The sequence below is a fragment of the Pelodiscus sinensis genome, chromosome 3, assembly GCF_049634645.1.
Source record: "Pelodiscus sinensis isolate JC-2024 chromosome 3, ASM4963464v1, whole genome shotgun sequence".
NCBI classification, from domain to species: domain Eukaryota; kingdom Metazoa; phylum Chordata; order Testudines; family Trionychidae; genus Pelodiscus; species Pelodiscus sinensis.
Genome location: NC_134713.1, coordinates 115,601,969 through 115,621,052, shown reverse-complemented (window position 1 = coordinate 115,621,052; position 19,084 = coordinate 115,601,969). Strand labels below are relative to the sequence as shown.

Genomic DNA, 19,084 nt, shown 5'->3' with positions numbered 1-19,084 from the left:
TCCTCTCTTCACGCTGATCTCCTACTTTCTTCTAGCAGCTCAAATCTAGGTTCCATATCCTCTTCCATATGTCTGGTGACATATGTCCTAGACTTGACTCTCCAATCAGCCCATCATTTTTACCTCGTACATGCCTCCCTACCACCACTAATGTCATACTATGAACCCCTCCTTTCTTTCCTTCTCTTTCTGTATCTCTTCTCCTACTGTCTTCACTTCTCTCTGCACAGGATCTTGCCATGTTCAGAGAAAGTTGGCATAATACAGCATGATCCTCTCCTACCCCTTGGCTTAACTTCCTCGCCCTTCCTACACTTCGTCTCCTTCTCTCTCATCACAGATGCACAAGTTCCTTGTCTGCTCTCCTCCTCTAACCTTATCACTCGTCCCAGGCTGTGTCTAGACTGGCAAGTTTTTCCGCAAAATCATCTGCTTTTGTGGAAAAACTTGCCAGCTGTCTACACTGGCCGCTTGAATTTCTGCAAAAGCACTGACTTCCTACTGTAAGAAATCAGTGCTTTTTGCGGAAATACTATGCTGTTCCCATTCGGGCAAAAGTCCCTTTTGCGCAAAACTTTTGCACAAAAGGGCCAGTGTAGACAGCTGACATTTGTTTTCTGCAAAAAAGCCCTGATCGCAAAAATGGCGATCGAGGTTTTTTTGCGGAAAAGCGCATTTAGATTGGCCACGGATGCTTTTCCGCAAAAAGTGCTTTTGCAGAAAAGTGTCCGTGCCAATCTAAACACTCTGTTCCAAAAATGCTTTTAACGGAAAACTTTTCCATTAAAAGCATTTGCGGAAAATCATGCCAGTCTAGACGTAGCCCCAGTGATTCCACATCGTCCCCTTTCCTGATCTCCCTCTTGTTCACTCTTATCACCTTCCTTTTACTCTTCTCTTTAACCTCTCACTATCTCTGGTTCTTTCCTCTCACAATATGAGGCTTTGGTCCCTCCCATTTAAAAAAAAAAACCTTACCCATGATCCCATTTGCCTCTCCAACTATCACATCATCCCTCTTCTCCCTTTCATCTTTAAACTTCGTCAACACCCTGGCTATCATTGAATGGAATTACTCTTCTCCAATTCTCTCCTAGATCTTCTCCAGTCTGGCTTTTGCCCCTTGCACTCCATGGAAGTGGCTCTTGCCAAAATCTGTAATGATGTCTTCTTAGCCAAAGCTCACAATCAACTACATATTCCTTCTTGACCTGTCATATATTCATAGATTCCAAGGCCAAAAGGGACTCTTGTGATCACTGACACAGTCGACCATGGTCTTCTTTGAGTCTTCTTTGCCACTGGCTTCTGTGACTCCATTCCATCCTGCTGCTTCTCCTATTGATTCTCCTCCTACCTCTGTAGTCACTCTTTCAACAAATCCTCCTCATTCCACCTTCAGCTTTCTGTTACTCGGATTCCTAGGAACTATGATAATGTACATAAATAAACAAATAGGCAATTTTATTCCACAAAGGTGTCCATCCAGGAGAGTTATTCCAAAATAGCTCAATTATACAGAATAGTTATTCCAAAATAGCTATGCCAATCAATTTCCCCTGTATAGATAAAGCCCACTTTCATGATACTTCCTCTATAAGAGATTCTTCCAAAAGAGGACTGCGTCAGGCAAATATCCTTTGCCTAATAGTTTTTTCTTCTTGTAGGATATTTTTTATTAGCTGAGCAAAATGAGGAACCAGCAAATGAGAGACTGTGGTGCTTTTACAAAGTTGTGGAGGATGCAAAGATCTGGACTGGAATAGCCAGGATTGCTTCATATCAGAAGCTATATGAACTGATCTGATTAGGAATGAGGCTGGAAATTTGCACTGTATCTCCTCTCACACCATGAACATAAGAACATAGGAACATAAGAATGGCCATACTGGGTCAGACCAAAGGTCCATCCAACCCAGTATCCTGTCTACCGACAGTGGCCAATGCCGGGTGCCCCAGATGGAGTGAACCGAACAGGAAATGATCAAGCGATATCTCTCCTGCCATCCATCTCCACCCTCTGACAAACAGAAGCTAAGGACACCATGCCTGGCACAGGCAACATAATTTACTTTTGTCCAGCCAAAACTATTTCTGGTCATATAAATAGTGCTCATTTGGTGCAGAATCCTTTGCCTGCAGTACCAAATGGGTTGTCAAGGGGAAAGATGATCAAGAAAAGCAGCAGAGTTAGGGTTTGTGTTAGAGTTACTGGAGGGAAAAAATTATGTCTGGTGGAAATCCCCTGATGTCACAATGCTGTGTTCAGGCTCCTCTGTCTAAAGCATAAAAAGAGCACCATCAATGGGAAGCTGTTGCTACGAAATTGATAAAACAACAAAGAGAAGAAGATAACATAAAAACGCCAATATTTTTTGTTGGAAATTATTTTTTCCCGACATTTCCTACAAAAAATTGGCATTTTTCAACCAGGTCTAACAGGATGATTACTTATTTATGTAGTTATGATGAAAGATTTGATTCTGCTTATTTAAAGCAACCTGATGTCTCATAAATGCATAGCTTAATGTCCCTGTACATAGAAAACATACATTTTTTAATTATCTCTCTCAGAACCTTACTGGTGTATGAATTCTCAGCCTTTAAGTCTGAGCTGATGTTGTGATTGGAATACTGAAGTAAACTAAACAATATTGCAGAATCAGAATCAGAATCATAATTCTTTACTTTTACTAAAAGTCACTAAAAGTCACTAAAAGTCATAGGTTGTTGCTACATGTTACGGATTTCATTGTTATACCTAGTAACAAAGACATTACATTTTTTACAAAAAAACCCCAAAACCCTCCCTTTTACAAATTGAGAAAAATACCTCACTGTAATATTGTAGTTAGACTAAGATCAGAGAGTAATTGATTACTTCCAGTTAATTAAAGGCTAATATTCACAATGGCAAAGTATACAAAATAATAAACAGCTTTGAGGTTTGTTAAATGCCAAAGATAAGTTGAAGAGTTTGGTAATTGCAAAAGTCCTTTAATGCAACTCTGTGCTACTGAATGTCATTCCTGCTGTGTGTGACAAGATAAAAGATACAAGCCATTAAGCAAAAAAAGGAGGGAAAAGCCACACATTTTCCTTGCTTCATGAGTGTTTAAAATCATTTGTACTGTTTTCTTGAACTTTTCAATGACAGCACATTAATAACATGAGCTAGACAGATTATTATTTGAGGGAAGGTTTAAACAAGGATTAATTATTTGAGGATAGAACTACATGGCCAACGTTTCTAATGAAGGAGCCAAGTTGTATACATATAATTGGACCTAGAAAATGAAACCAAAATTTTTATATTTTGCAAGTTCATAGTGGAGGTGTTGATTCAAAATAAGTAAATGTATGTGAGAATAGCTGACTGGACACCCAATTTGTATGTTCAAATACATGTTTTCTCAGTCAAAAAAGTGAATAACCATTCAAATGCTGGTGTAGAAAATTAATGACATGATCAGTCACACACAGACATGAAAAGGATTAGGGTTATTAGTAAGAATCTTACTTCCTAAAACTATGATTGAGATCATTTTATAGTTTCCGTAATAAAGCTGATGAACAACTAGTAGCACACAATATATTTGGTAAGTTTGTTAAAGTATTATCTGAAATGTTTAAAACAGATTTCTATTTTCTTTGATTCATAGAATTAGATGCTGACAAGAAAGGCATAAAAGTCTGGAATATCACTCTTCCTAGAGGCTAATCAGTTTTTATTTGGTAGGTCCATAAAGATGGGTGGATTTACCAGCTTTTACTTATATAAATCTTCCAGAATATTTATAAAATATTCAGCAGTTACAAAGTTTTTATATCAGAAATTATCTGACTACCAGTTAAGGTGCTGGGTTCTTTCCATGGATTGTTTTGTCTGAAATTCTTCACAGTCTTAATTTCAGATTATAATCTTAAATTATGGAAAAATTTGGTTGGGAAACCAAAGGGCTACTTTCTGATTCTTTGTACTCAAACTGAGTGTGGAGTATATGTGAAAAGTGGTGTTATAATGGCAGAGTGGGAGGTTCAATAAGCCATTCCATCATCACACGGCAGATGTAGACAGGATGGCTCAGGCAATTGAAATGGCAGAACACTCACCAGAGCTCTTTACAACTCATTCAAAATGGAGCAATGATTACCGGTCAGTTGTTATACTCCTTAAGCCACATCAGAGCTGGGGACCACCACCAGTACAACAGCAATGACCCCTGCTATCTAGTCCCATTAGAGCACCACTCTATCTGGTTCCTATAAAGGAGTGCTGGACCCAAGGGATTTCAGAAAGCAGGGAGGGAGACATGTCTGTACCTCCACTTCTCAAGAGCATGCAAGACCTGGTCGAAATTAGCCAAAATCTTGAGCATGCAAAACAGTTTGCAATACAAACAGCAATTATGGTAATAATTTGAAACTTTTAAAAAGGACATGGTGTATATATATTATTGATGAAGCTGGAAATGACACTTACTAAGCTTGCTTTACATTTCCCATTGTAAGACTGTTTTTAAGTGTTTATGACAAGGGCACTACCAAATTCATAGTCCATTATGGTCAATTGAAAATGCATAAATTTTATTTTTTCAGATTTACATCTGAAATTTCATAGTGTTGTAATGGTGGAGGTCCCAACCCAAAAAGAGATGGGGGTGGGTCACAAACCTGTTGTAGAAGGGTCATGGGATTGTCATCCTCACTTCTGAGTTAACATCAGCAATGGATTTCCCCTACTTGCCCAGCTGGAGCTAGGAGTCCCCTTTGCTGAAGTGATCTTAGGACCAGAATGCCACTGGATTTCACAGGAAAGGGCTTATTTCATGATCTGTGATGCTTTTTTCCTGGATATGAAATTGGTAGAGCCCTATTGATAACTTTATAAAACTTCAACCATTCAGCCTGAAACTTTTCCATGCCAAGTGGCTGCCTCACGTTGATTTTTTTTTTTGAAAATGTAATACAAAAGGGTTCAATCATTTCCAAGACAGAGGTCTGTGAAACTATCCATTCTTTGAAAAGTTCTAACACTTTCACATTTTTGAACAGGTACCTGCAATTCAGCAGGCCAGTGGCCTGTGTGTCAGGGATGACTCTTGCTAGCCCTATGCAAGTTTACCTAAATTGCAGTTGAAAATAAAAAACTGCAATTCACACATGCTGAGTAAATATTTCTTTGATTTTTAGAAGCTAAAAATCTCAGATGAGTCCATCCTCACAGAGCATGCTCAGACCTCTTATTGCATCTAAAGTTGACAACTCTTAGCATAATCAAATACATACCCACACAATGATATAGCATCCTCTGTCCTCTTGCAGCTTCTTGTGCTGACCAGACTGTCCATTCACCATGCCTACCAAGGCAATGGCTGCTCTCAGGTATGGCCTGGGAACTGGCAGTGAAGGTGAAATCAGAAATTTTTCCTGTTCTGTGTTGTCAATGACAATTGTGCTGCAACCCAGTCAGCAAGATATAGAAAGTTATCAGATTCAAATACAGAGACAACAAAAGCTGGACTGGGGTAAATGGGTAGATTGGCACAAGGAATCTGGTGAGACTGGGAGGGCATAAAGGCTAAAGTAAGAATGAGGAAGAAGGTAGAGGAAGCTGCTATTGGATCAGGTATAGGAAGGGGAATCTGGGAATGGTTGAGCATGGAAGCTAACTCAGAACTGAGGACTGATTGGCCAGAAAAACTGAGGCTATGTCTATACTACAAAAAAAAGTCAGAAAAAGATACGCAAATTGCGACTGCAGTTTGTGTATCCTTTTCTTTCGAAGGAGGCTTTTCCAATATTTGACCCGTCTAAATGGGCCAAATGTCGGGGAAAACCCTCTTTCAGAACATCCCTTCTTCCTCGTAAAACAAGGTTTACAGGGATGCTGAAAAAAACGTGTCTGCTTTTCCCAATTTTTTTTTTTTTTGAAAAGCAGATGCATTCCTTGTACGCGGCAGAACTTTTCTAGGATACCTCTGGTATCCCAGAAACTCTGTAGTCTAGACATATCCTAAGACAGGAATAAGAATTTGGAGACTGAGACTGGGACTGGGCAGGCAAGGAGAATGCATATTGAGCACGGAGCAAGAGCTAGAAAAAAGTTAGAGGACTGGGACAGGTTGAAGAAGATTGAGTAGGTGTGATCAAGCTTGGAGGAATGGACAGAAGAGTCTGCACCCACTATAGAACATTCCCCCCTCCAGAGCCTAGATTGGAGTTCAAAATTTCTGAGTCTCACCACTGCCCTGGTATCAGCAAGTATCTGTGAAAACCTATGAAATCTGTGAAATGACTATGTCTCTCTTCTACTGTTTGCAGTGTTGTTGTAACCACGTTGGTCCAAGGATATTAGACACACAACATGGGTGAGGTAATATCTTTTATTGGACCTACTTAGACAAGTTAATGCAGGATAAGTTGACCAATGGCTATTAGCAAAGACGGTCTGAGACACAACACCGCACACTTAGTTTCCTGCAGCGTCTGATTGCCCAATGCTGGGCATTGACAATGAGGAACAGATCACTTAAGGATTGCTCTGTTCTATTTATTCCATCTGAAGCATCTGGCATCTTTGATGAAAGCCAAGAGGTCAGATATGGAGTGACTATTTAGTGAAAAGTGTTCACCCATCGATGATCTGGTGGTTTTGTCTTTTATCATTTTTCTGTCAGAGTTCATTTGAGAGTGTAATGATTGTTTGGTTTCACTAACATAATTGTTATTGGGGTATTTACTAAACTGGATGAGGTAGACCACATGTTCTTATAGGCAGGTTCAGGAGCCATGAGTCTTGAAATGTGTATTGTGGGGATATTGCTCATCATAGCAGTGGTGCTATATCAGCAGATTTTGTACTATGAGTTAGTAGGTCTTAGCCTGTGGGAAACTTGCTTCTGAGATTGAGCTAGCAGTATTGTTGAAGGCCAGAAGAAGGAGTTTGTGAAAGACTGCTTTCAGGATCTGGTTCCCATTTAATGTGGGTTGTAATTGACAAATGTTACCCCATATAATTTCTAGTAGGGATATAAAAGAGTAGTCAACTACCTGATAAGCCTAGCCAAGGCTGATTGAGTAGTTGAGTTAACTACTCCCTCCCTCCCCCTTGCTGCCTCTCTATCAGGAGGAAAGCAAGAGCCTGTGCTATGGAGAACCAGCTTAATAGCTGGTTCTTCCCAGCACCATCTCTGCAGTATGGGGGTGGGCAGGGGAGGCAGAGGTGCAGTGGACAAGGGCCTGGTGTGAGCCAGAACTAATGAGTCCCGGCTCCTGCTGGGTCCTAACCCTATCCCGCTGTGACCATGTGTGACGTAGTGTGGGTATCTTGCTGGTTGCTAGGCTTGGGCTGTGGGTGACCCCCACTGGCTGCTGTCTGTAGCATGGCCCAGCCGAGTAGCTGACGGGTCAGGGAGGTAACCTGTTCTACCAGTTACCCCCCAGGGAGAGGAACAAAGGAAGGTGGAATGCCGCCCCTGGCTGGGGGGCAGGGCTGGAAGGGACGGTTTTTAGTTTCTGTCTGGGAAGCAGGGGAGAAGGAGCTAGGGAGGGGGCTGGGATTGTAGGGCCCAGCCACCCCCCATCTCAAGGGGGGGCACTGAGGCCTGCCCTGTAACCAGATTACATCTGTGCTGTGCTGTATCCTGAGAAGCAATAAACACCCTCTATTCTACTGGCTGGTGGAGTCTGTTCGTGCCACTACAGGGGTGCAGGAGATGGGAAAACCCCAACGCGCCGTCACACCATGCCTTTTAAATGTAGTAGGAGCCAGGCTGCCTATGCACCCAGCTCCTACTACACTTAAACTGCAGAGCTGCAGTGGGGCCCCTTATCAACTAATCGTTTACTATCGAGTACACAATTAGTCAATTACCTGCTTCTTAACATCCTTAGTTTTCAGTGTAAGGTGGTAGGTGATATGTAGGTGTATGAAGTCAGAGAGGTTTTATTTCCTGTATTGAAGCAGAATTTCATGGAATGGGATGGCCCATTCCATGAAGTAATCTGCTCCTTTGAAGTGTCCTTATTTGTTGAATGCAATTTTAAGTATGTTAAGATGTATACCCCAGATTTTCTATTCACAGCATAGGTGGTACGTGGTAACACAGATCTGAAGGTTCCAACTCTGATTAGTTATCATATGGCTGTTTTTTCAGTTTACTTATATCATGCTGGCTTCAAAAGTTTGGTATGACTGCATGGTGTACAGAAAGTCTTTTATTACTGGTTTGATTATTTTTTTCAGACAAGCGGTGTCATTTATCTTCCCCCAGAGTTAAAATATTACATTCACATGTCTACATAAAGTATGGTATGTATTACACAAGCTTTACAAAATTATATTAAAAATATGACATTTGAAAGAACGTTAAGATTGCAAAATCAAATATTCAAAAGTTAGGAAATGCCTGTGCATACTTAATTTGCCCCCTGGTAAGTATGCATTATAACATAGTTTTTATTTATGTGATCACATATTATATCTTCCCAAAGAACCGTTACCTCAGTTCACATAGTGGACCTGCTCTGGGGATGAATCAGGGTTGTACAAAGGAGATTTGCCTGTAGGACCATCACTTAATTTGTTGCAGAAGTTGGAAGGTATGTGGCCTTTGGCAGTGGGTGAAGGTAGGGCTGGTGGAGGCAAGCCTCCAAGCCTGCCGCCAACCCCACCCTTTCTGTCCAGGCCTGCCCCCCCTCCCACCAGCATCATGGAGAGGTGGAGCAGTGCAGGGCCCCAGGCTCCCTAGCCCCAGATCATGGGAAGGGCTTAAGGCATGCGGTCCCAGCCTTCCTGGCCCCAGAGCACAGGGCTGATGCAGGGCACATGGACCCAGCATCTCTGCTGCCAGTAAGTGTTCTGGGGTCAGAGTATGGGTGGAGCCAGATTGGCAGTTTGGGAAGGAAATGCCTTCCCCCGCCTACCATACCCACCACCCATGTAGGTGGTAAATGAGGCAGAAAGCTACAGGAAGAAAAAGGACTCTCTCATGGTTAAGGCAATTGAAAGCTGCCTTAAAAAATGGTGTGACAGCGTTCCTTCCTTAAAATTACCCATTTGTCGTTCTACATATAAATAGCCTCTTTTCTCTTCTGGTGCTTTCATGCATTTATTTAAGGCAGAAACTGAGAACATGATATCCCTTTTGTGAGTGGGGATACATTTTGAAGGGCCTAGAAAATGAAGAGAAGCAGCTTATGTTTGATGTAAAAGTGAAGGGACCAAGAGACCAGAGAAAGACCAGCTATAAGGATGCTGTAGTAATTGGGAGATACACTGATAAGAACCTGGACAATAGTTTTAGCTGCCTGGGTAAGTAGGAAAAGCCATATCTTAGAAATATTTTGCAGAAAGAATCTGCAAGATTTAGCTATAACTCATATGAGAGGACAGAGAGGAGTCTGAGTTAAAAATGATGCCCAGATTCCAGGCAAGATGGTAATGTGCACATATAGACAATGGAAGTCAAAAAATGTTGCAGTTGTTGTTCACAAAATAATTCCTATATCTTTCTAGAGCAGATATGGGGAACCTTTTTTGGGTTGAGGGTCACTGACCCACAGAATAATCAGTTGGGGGTTAGGAGCTGCAGGAAGGCGGCGGGGGGCTGGAGTGCCATCTTTGGCTCCCCAATGCTAGGGGAGGCCTTAAACCTCAGGGGCCAGATCCATGCAACCTAGGGGCCTTAGGTTCTCCACCTCTGCTCTAGAGGATATAAGCTTTTGGATAGCCTTGCAAATTGTTATGAAAATTTACACATATAGGGACAAAAATCTGTTTACTCATGCTTTACAGAGTTGTTCTTTTGAAATAAAAGGTCAAGCAGATCTATGCCAGACTGCAGTACCAGTAGACTAAGAGTGCACAGAAAGTATGGCCATGCTGTTTATAAGTACTTATGGATTGCTATATTTACCTCTTATGTTTAAAGGTCACCTATTCCCCACAAACCAAAATACTATATAAAGCAGATATGCACTGGAGATACTCAAGAAAAGCCAATGGTTTATTGCTGCCACAATCTCCTCCCATGTCGCTTTTTATTGTCCCTGCAAGAGAGCCTGCTGCGAATTTCACTATCTAGTATTAATACTGCACTTTCGGATACATGCCATACAGTACTAGTTGCAACAAGCTTTACCAATACACTATACATTTCATTGTAACTATCAATTTCTTAATTGGAGATGGATTTTTCTCTCTCTAATGTAAACCCCCTGTAATGTGCTTTAAGAATAGGCGAGGCATGCCTTCACTGGGTTAACTCATAAGGATCTAACCAGTATTTAGATATTTCACGCTATCAGATTCTCTTTGGCCTCGGTTTTGTAAATCCTGATTTATTAATGTTATCAGGTGCATTTCCTAACTAAAGGGGATTACAGTGATGCTTCAAAACAAATCAAAGAGAACAAGATTATAGTCATTATTTTAAAGTAGTCCCATCGCCAGTGTGATTCCTTTAAGGAACAGTTTTTGTCTCCATTCATCTAACCTACACTAGTTCCTTCTGATCTGATGTGTAATGTCAAGTACCATCAAGCTATGTAGGTCAAACTGCATTATGTCAGATCATGTATTTAATAATGCAGCATAACACCACATGATGCATCTCAATATGACATGTCACAATGGAAATACAGACCAGTGCTCTAAAATGGAAATAAAACAAAGAGGCAATCCCACTCTCAATAATACATATCAAGCATGGTCACATCAATCTCTGGTACTAAGCCCTGCCAACTATTTCATCATGGAAACAGAAAAAGTAAATCATTCACAAATAAAATAAAGCAATATGCAGCAATTCCAACTCAATCACAAAGCATTTGAGAGAAACTCCAGACTGTTTATTCTTTTCCAGCTATACTTCTCACCAAATTGTATTAAATATGAATATCCCAAATATTTAAAGATATATATTCTAATAAAATAATATACAGCTTTCCAGTGTGACAAGATAAATCATTAAGAAAAGCAATTCTAGTTTATACAAGAAGACAGAAATGAGAGTAGAGCCCTGGATTGAAAGAAATGTCTACCTGCAGATGTGGATATCTGCAGATAGATATTGAGATCCACAGATCAGCACAGTTCTGCTCCCAAGAGCCACTGCAGCCAACAGAGGACCATAGTCCCACTGCACCTGGAAGCCAGTACCCAACACCGTCAGCTCCTCCCAGCAGTGCAGATGCAGGTGCACCACCTCTAGAACTGCTGCCAGGAGGACTGTACAACCCCCAGCAAGAGATGCCGCAGCTAGGGGTGGGGCTGGGAGCAGCAGGGCTCTCTATAGAAGAAAAGCTTGACAGTTGATATACTGTGGCTGCTCCTAATTATTCTAATTACAACTACTGTGCTCCATTCACTTATTGTCTCTCAACACACTCTCACTCTTGGGGCATGTATAGTGACTAGCACACTGGGTACCAATTCTAATTGGTATATAATATTATATAATAAATAATAATACAGAATTAAACATTAAGATATTCCAGGGCCAGAAGGACACATGGTGATCACCTATGTCTGATACAACAAGTCTCATCAGAATTCAATTTTTATTTTTTATAATTTAGACAGATTGTATCAATGTTTATTTTTAAGTTTTTTTTTCTATTTGTATCCATTTAAATTTTCACATCTCTGAAAATATGGGGGGAGTCAGACTATAATTATTTAATGACAATATGCACTGAGATATAAAAAACTAAAAGATTTACAAGTCAAATTGTCAACATGTCAAAATATACAAAGTAAATTCCTTTAAATGTAATTCAAATACGTCCTCAAGCAGCATTTTCCTTATTTTGCCTAACTGTAAATTTTAATCATTGATGGAAATATTTTTTCATCAGTTTGTGTATGTGTTCAGTAAAATCAATATTTACCAATATTTATTGAGAAAAAAAATCAAATTATTCCATTTCTATTTATAACACAGGTCTCAGGACATCCCTGAACTAATGTCTGTTTAATTAGACAGCTGTCCTCAACCAGTCGATCATGATCAACTGGTCAAGCACAGAGGCTCTGATGGTCGATCTCTGCTCAGTTTCACATCTCCTCCTGTCCCCCTTTTGTTCTCAAGTAGCAGACAGAATTTTAACAAAGCACCAGCTGAAGTCTCACTCTGTCTTAACCATTGGTTGCATGCTGCTATAGCCCCAAGCTGATTTGCTACAGGCCTTCTCAGCAGGAGTTGACTTTACTTTGAAAGGAGCTTAAAGGGAAATTGAGGTGTTGAGAGAGGAAATTGAGGTGTTGTAGGTGGGCTCACTGATTTGAATTGCTGCTAAGTTCCATCCTCTCATCCTCAAAAGTAGTAAACAGCAAACTGCCCCATCAGCTGTGTCTGAAGCACAGAACAAGATCCAGCAATGCCCAATGGGTCAGAGTGCATCCTTTCCAGAGCCAACCAGAAGAGACTATATGGGGAGAGCCTCCCACAACCCCTCTCCTTCCAGTCCTTTCAGCTGCAGCAGTGGATGAAGGTGGAAATCCTCTGCAGCTCCCCAGCCCTGTCAGTAAGGGAAGGAATCCCCAGCAGCTCAACAGTAGCTGTAGGCTGGGGGGAAGAGGGGAAGAGAAGGGGTGGAAGGAATCAATGTTGTCAATCGGTTTAGAGCAGCCTTGATCAAACAAGCCCCAGACAGGTTAATATGGAAGGCACATATGGAAGGCACATACCAACCCCATCCTAAACAGAGAGCGGCCTGAGTATGACAGAGGCTGAAAAAAGTAACAACAGCCACCACAGCATGAAATGAAATACTCCTATCTCTTGACTGGAGCTTTGAAATACCATTAATGGAGCACAGCCTGTTTCCAGCACAGAGCATAGTGCTCCCAGGGAGTCCAGAGATGAAATAAAAAACAGGACTATGTAGCACTTTCAATACTAACAAGATGGTTTATTAGGTGATGAGCTTTCATGGGTGGATGAAATGATTGTCTGCTCCCTGCAAATTCAAAATGGTATTTGATGTTGGGTCATTCATTGTCACAACTGGAGTAACACCACAAGTCAGTTCGCTAATTTGTGATGATGAGTGACCCATCTCGGGTAATATGAATGTTGAATAAGGAGAAAGGGGGGTAGGGACTAGCAGGGAAGAGGCAGTTCTAATCTCAGTCAGGGAGCCTTTGTCTTCCCGAAGAAAATTCAGTCACTTCCTGGAGTATTCAGCAAGGAGAGCATATGACTGGGATGGTGGTTACATGGACAGTTGTGTGTATTTATCTGTAGTGTGGGACCAGTGTTTATATTGGCATATCTCAGCAAAACAAGCTATATTGGGAAACCCTAACTTTACCTCCCTTCCACTCCCAGCCCACCCCATGCCTCTGTTCCAAATAATCCCTGCTTTCCTTTCACTCCCATCCGTCACCTCACCTACTCTTCATCATAGAATCATAGGGCTGGAAGAGACCTCAGGAGGACACCAAGTCCAAGCCTCTGCTCAAAGTAGAACCAACCCCAACTAAATCATCCCAGCCAGGGCTTTGTCAAGACGTGACTTAAAAACATCTAGGGATGGAGATTCCACCACCTCCCTCCTTCCTCTTCCCTAGTAGCCTAGATTCCTATTTTATCAGGACAGAAGGAACATCTGTGATCCTCTAGTCTGACCTTTTGTATAACAGACTATAGGACTTTACCGAATTAATTCCTGTTTGAGCTAAATATCTTTTAGAAAAAAAAATTAATTTTGATTTAAAAATGGCCAGTAATGGAGAATATACCAGAGCCCTTGGTAAATTGTTGCAATGTTTAATTATCCTCAGTATTAAAGAACTGTACATTACTTCTAATTTGAATTTATCTAGTTTCGATTTCCAACCACTGAATTTTCTTACACTTTTCTTTGCTATATTGGAAACCCATTATCAAAATTTTGTTCCCCTTGTATTGATAAACTGTGACCTCTCAACCTTCTCTCGACTAAGGCAACTACACTGAACTCCTGGATTAATTTTTTCCAAGATTTTTAACATTATCTTGACTCTCCTCTGAGCTCTCTGCAATGTGTCAACATCCTTCTTGAACTGTGGACACCAAAGCTGGACTGAAAATACATATAGTTTGCTTGTACCTAGCTCAGAGTAATCCAAATTGTGGTTCCATTGACCTATTCTTCTCCTTATTTACCCCTCTATACCTTCTGTCCACCAAACTAGTAGTTTCTACCCTGACTTCAAAGAAAGTGTCAGAAAGAGGAGTGCAGGGAGACATGGAGGTGGGGTGGGGGGGCACAATATCTACTGATTACACTGGGTAATGTAGTTGGAATAACACTTTTTAATTAAGTTTCAACATGCTCTTAGAAATGTGGTGGGAGTAAACCGATTCATTTAAAATTAACTTTATTTTATAAGTAGATGATGTCCTGGAAAGATGGACCACTAACCCAATGTTTCTTAAAGTGGCCCATGACACCACTCTGAGAAACATGCTAACTGTGGCTGCAGAGCTGGTAAATAAGAGCACACTGGATCAGCCATTTAGCAGGTTTCTCAGAGTGGTTTCTCAGATCACTTTGAGAAACACTGCACTAACCTACTGCAGTATGGCAGTTCCTACCTTTGACAATACATATAAAATATTGAATGTAACAATAAATCTATTTATTTTCTAACACTTCTTACATATTTCTAGAAATTTAGAAGTGTGGAAAAACTGGAATTAAATATTGCCAACTCTAATTGGTAGCAAGTGGCAAAAGTAAAGACTATTTTTTCCTGTAGTGTAAAGGAAATAATGTGGGTATTTTAAAAAAATGGCATATGCAAAGTTGTGTATATATAGTCATGGTATGTAGTAGAGAAAACATTCTGTTTTAAGAAGAAACTGAAACATCTTGAAAAGCTAAAACCTAATAACTTCTTTCTGCTTATATAATGTGGTTTCTAACTTCACAAACTACATTGGATATTACTGACAATTACTAGAAAAAGCTTTTATTAAAAAAAACCTTCAAGACATTTCCCTACTAATTTCTTTAATTTTACGCATGAAATAGTCTGGCACAAGAAACAGCAGAAAATCAGCTATCAATCTGAAAATGTTTTTAAAATGTATATCTTATAAAAATTCTGTTGTACCTGTATATGTATTTGTCATAAATATATACTGAGAAAATATGCAACAACGATCATTATGAATATTCTTTCTTTTGTAAAATTCCTACAATTTTATGTAGCTTTTCTAATAAAAGGATACAATTCTTGAAGTATTAATAAACCCAGAGTAAAAATATCTGGTCACTAGACTATTTGTATACACTGAGTATTTATATATACATTATTTTAACAGCCAAAAAAAGATTAAGTTTCTCAAACAGGGAAGACAATCATGTAAAAGAGATTGATATAAATTCGTTTTAGCATATTCATTTTTCATACCAGAAGTAGATCCAACTACAAGTACAGGTAGTGGAAGGAAGCAAATAAAATCTCTGTACTTCCTGTCCATTACACAGGTAAACTCCATGATGATTCCAAAAAAGGTGGCACAAAGGGGAGTGCATGGAGATTGGCTGGGCTTGCAGGGCAGCACAACTTTCACTGATCACATTGGGAAAAGTATTGAATGAACACTTTTTAGTTAATTTTCAACATGTATTTACAAAAATGGTGAGAGTAAAATGTATTTTACGTTAATTTTATTTTTTACATTTTATAAACCAGATTAGGATTTGTTAATGAAGATAGATAACCTACTTTATTACCACCTTCACTACCAGAGAACCCTTTATTTTGAATTTGTAACAGAATGTGCTTTTGGTATTCTAAATAAATGCATTATCCTCAACCCTATTTTGGAGTAATCTTGCTAGTTTTTTCAGAGTTTCTCCCTCCAGAGAAACTTCATTTGTTAGTTTCAGTACTTATCTGGAGCTAGAATATTCTGCAGTTAGAATAAGAGCTGTAAAAAGACTAGCACATTCAATTTAAATGTCAGTAGCGCATTCTGTTCCTTCCCCAGGGGCTGCATCTTGGTGGGAAGACTTGTGAGCTCCAGTGGCCCTAAAAGCAATGTGCACAAGAGTTTTATCTTCTGGTAGGGTCACCCAAAAGACAGCTAGGGACAAGATGAAAACAGTTGACTGGTACTCCAGATTGAAGATTAAACAAGATGATAACCTATGTTTGTAAAAACAAAGTTATAGAAACACAACAAGGCCTCTGGCTTTGCCCAAGTGATTACTCTGTTTCAGCAGAATTGACGAGTTTTCGTGAAAACAATCAGGAAGCCAAAAGTATAAGAAGTTCTTGACTATCAGTAAACAAGCTATGAAAGAAGGGTTCTACAATGTTATAAAAATGGCTGCAATAACACAAGCTACATAGGTGCTGAAATAAATGGTTGATTATTATTTCAAAATTCTTGGAGTAAAAGATTGTCAAATATCAGGGGCTGATAAAATGGGATTCAAAAATGAAAATAAAACGCATTAAACATTCCAGAAGGTAAGGGGATCACTAGTAAGAGGAAGTAGCATTCATTATTACTTCCAAAACAGAAACATTGCTTATAAATAGGCAGACAAACAGTAGAAAACTGAAAGAACTGTGGCTAGTCTCAGAGCTTAAAAATGATGGAATACTAGTCCCAGAAAAAAATATAAAATAGCTTGGGTCTCCCCAGATGGAGTCCATATAACAAATATCAAAATCACATGCAGTGTGTATTGGGACCATATAGTAGTTTACACTGAAAGCAGATGGCATTATCCATAGAATATTTATAGCCCAAACAGTTAATGTATATTTGTGTACTCCTGACTCACCCAGAGCAGGAGGAGTAGGTGGAAGGTTTTGTGAAAATTCTGCAATCACTAGGGTAGAGGAGGGGAACCTAAGGTCCAGGGGCCAGATGTGGCCCTTGAAGCTCAGGCCTCCTACCCCCGCCCCAGCACTGGGGAGGCTTCCGGGTGCTCCAGCCCCCCTGCCATTCCCTCGTGGGGCTGGAGTGCACCAAATCTACTAGCCTGGGCACCCCAGGCTCTAGTGTTCAAGGGGAAGGTTTGTAGAGGTCTCTTATAATACAGTCTGAGGACAAGAATGAAAGATTTTCTTTTCTCCAGTGGCTAGAAGATTATTCCCTTCCCTGAGGAATTTAAAATTCTTAAAGATCTCACTGAAAAAACTCAAAGATATGTGTATACAGATAAATTGACCAAAACATCTTTTGAAACAGCATGCCCCCATTTTATAATAGCACCGCACATGGACACTGTGTTCCAGAATATAAATTATTTTATTCCAGAATAATTATTCTTTTTTTGGAAATGAATTAAGATAAACCAAAATAAAGTGATTTTTATTCTACATGAGTGTCCACATGGGGTTTAATCTGTCTTAACCAATCTGGTTTAAATTGGCTTTTCTCCATGTAGACAATCCCTAAGGCTATGTCTACACTACGGGGGTTTTCCGGGATACCAGAAGTATTCTGGAAAAACTCCACTTCATTCAGGGAACCCATCTGTTCTTCCGCTTTTTTTGCAGGAAAGCAGACACGCTCTTTCGGAAGCCCTGTCTTCCTCCTATCAATTGGCCTCACCAGCAATTCTGTCAGCTGCCTTGCTTGCTACTATAGATAACAGGAAATCCTATCCTTTAATATGATTTTAAATGTTCTGATCTGCTAAGGAACAACAATGTGTCATGAATAAAAGACAGACAGTTACACATGATTTCTTAGAACTGCCCGCCCTACGATCTGTTATTTTAGATGGAATCTCTTTGGGACAACGGCCTTATTTTCATTCTTGTCTGGGAAGCATCCAGTATATTATTCCTGTAATACCAATTTTATAAGAAAAACTAAATGGAGGAACATAGGAATTGCCATATTGGATCAGGCCAGTTATTATCTAGTCTGGTATTCTATTCCTGATAGAGTCCAGAATCAACTACTCCCCAAAAAAGTGCAAGAAACCTAATAGTGGGCAATTATGAAATAGAAGTTTAGGCCTAGAAGGGAGGACTAGAGAAATCATTGAGTCCAGTCCCCTGCACTGATGGTGGGATTGAGTATTACCTAGATCATCCCTGACAGGTGTTTGTCTAACCTGATCTTAAAAATCTGCAATGACAGAGAAACCAAAACCTCCCTGTGCCATTTATTCCAGTGCTTAACTACCTGACAGTTTGGACATTTTTCCTAACCATAGGGGTAAATCTCTTTCTGAACCTCTCTGGTTTGCTTATACCATTAAATATGAATGTTTGTAACTCTTTAAAATACTTTAATTCCTACCAGATGTAAGTGAACAAGTTCTCATTATCCATACATACATCTAATCCTTTTCTTCATTTAATACATTTTTGGTCTCCTAATTTCATGGTAATCAGCTCCAAAGATTAATTATGTACTACAACAATGGTCACCAACCTTTTTAACCACAAGATCACTTTCTCAATTTAAGTGCAATGTAAGATCTACTTCAAACCCAAAAATCCTTGCCCCACTTCCTTCCCGCCCCTCCTTTTAGGACCTGCCCATGCTCCACCCCTTCTCCAAGGCCTCACCCTGCTCACTCCACCCCTCTTTCTTTCCCTTTTTCACTCACTTTTACCAGGCTGAGGAAGGAGGTTGGGGTGCTGGCTCTGATATTGGGCCAAGGGGTTTGAAGTGTGGAAGGGGCTTAGCCCAGGGTGGGGTATTGGGGTCCAGGAGGGCTTTCAGGGTGCAAGCTGTGGGAAGGAGTTTGGGTGCAGGGAGACTCACGTCTGGGGCAGGAGGTTGGGTGTAGGAGAAGGTTCAGGGCTGGAACAGGAGTTCAGGAAGCTGGCTCTGGCTGGCTACTGTTTAACTGAGATGGATTCCAGGTGGTGGAGCACTGGGGTTAAAGCAGGATTACTCCTGCTGTGGTCCTGCACCACTCCTGAAAGCAGCTGGAATGTACAGCAATGGCTCCATGGTGCCATGTGCTGCCCCTCATCTACAGGCACTGAGCTTCTACTGGCGATATTTCCCCATTATTGATCAATGGGAGCTGCAGGAGTGGTGTCTGCAGGCAAGGATAGCCTGTGGAGACCCCCTGCTCTGCCTCTCTCAGAGGCTTCAGG

The 19,084-nt window shown here is 40.4% G+C and overlaps 1 protein-coding gene across 5 annotated transcripts in view; it reads right to left on the bottom strand.

Annotated features, from left to right (window-relative positions):
• The window catches only part of PACRG (parkin coregulated), a 486,879-nt gene that overhangs the window by 348,993 nt on the left and 118,802 nt on the right, over window positions 1-19,084 (bottom strand). The window lies entirely within an intron of this gene.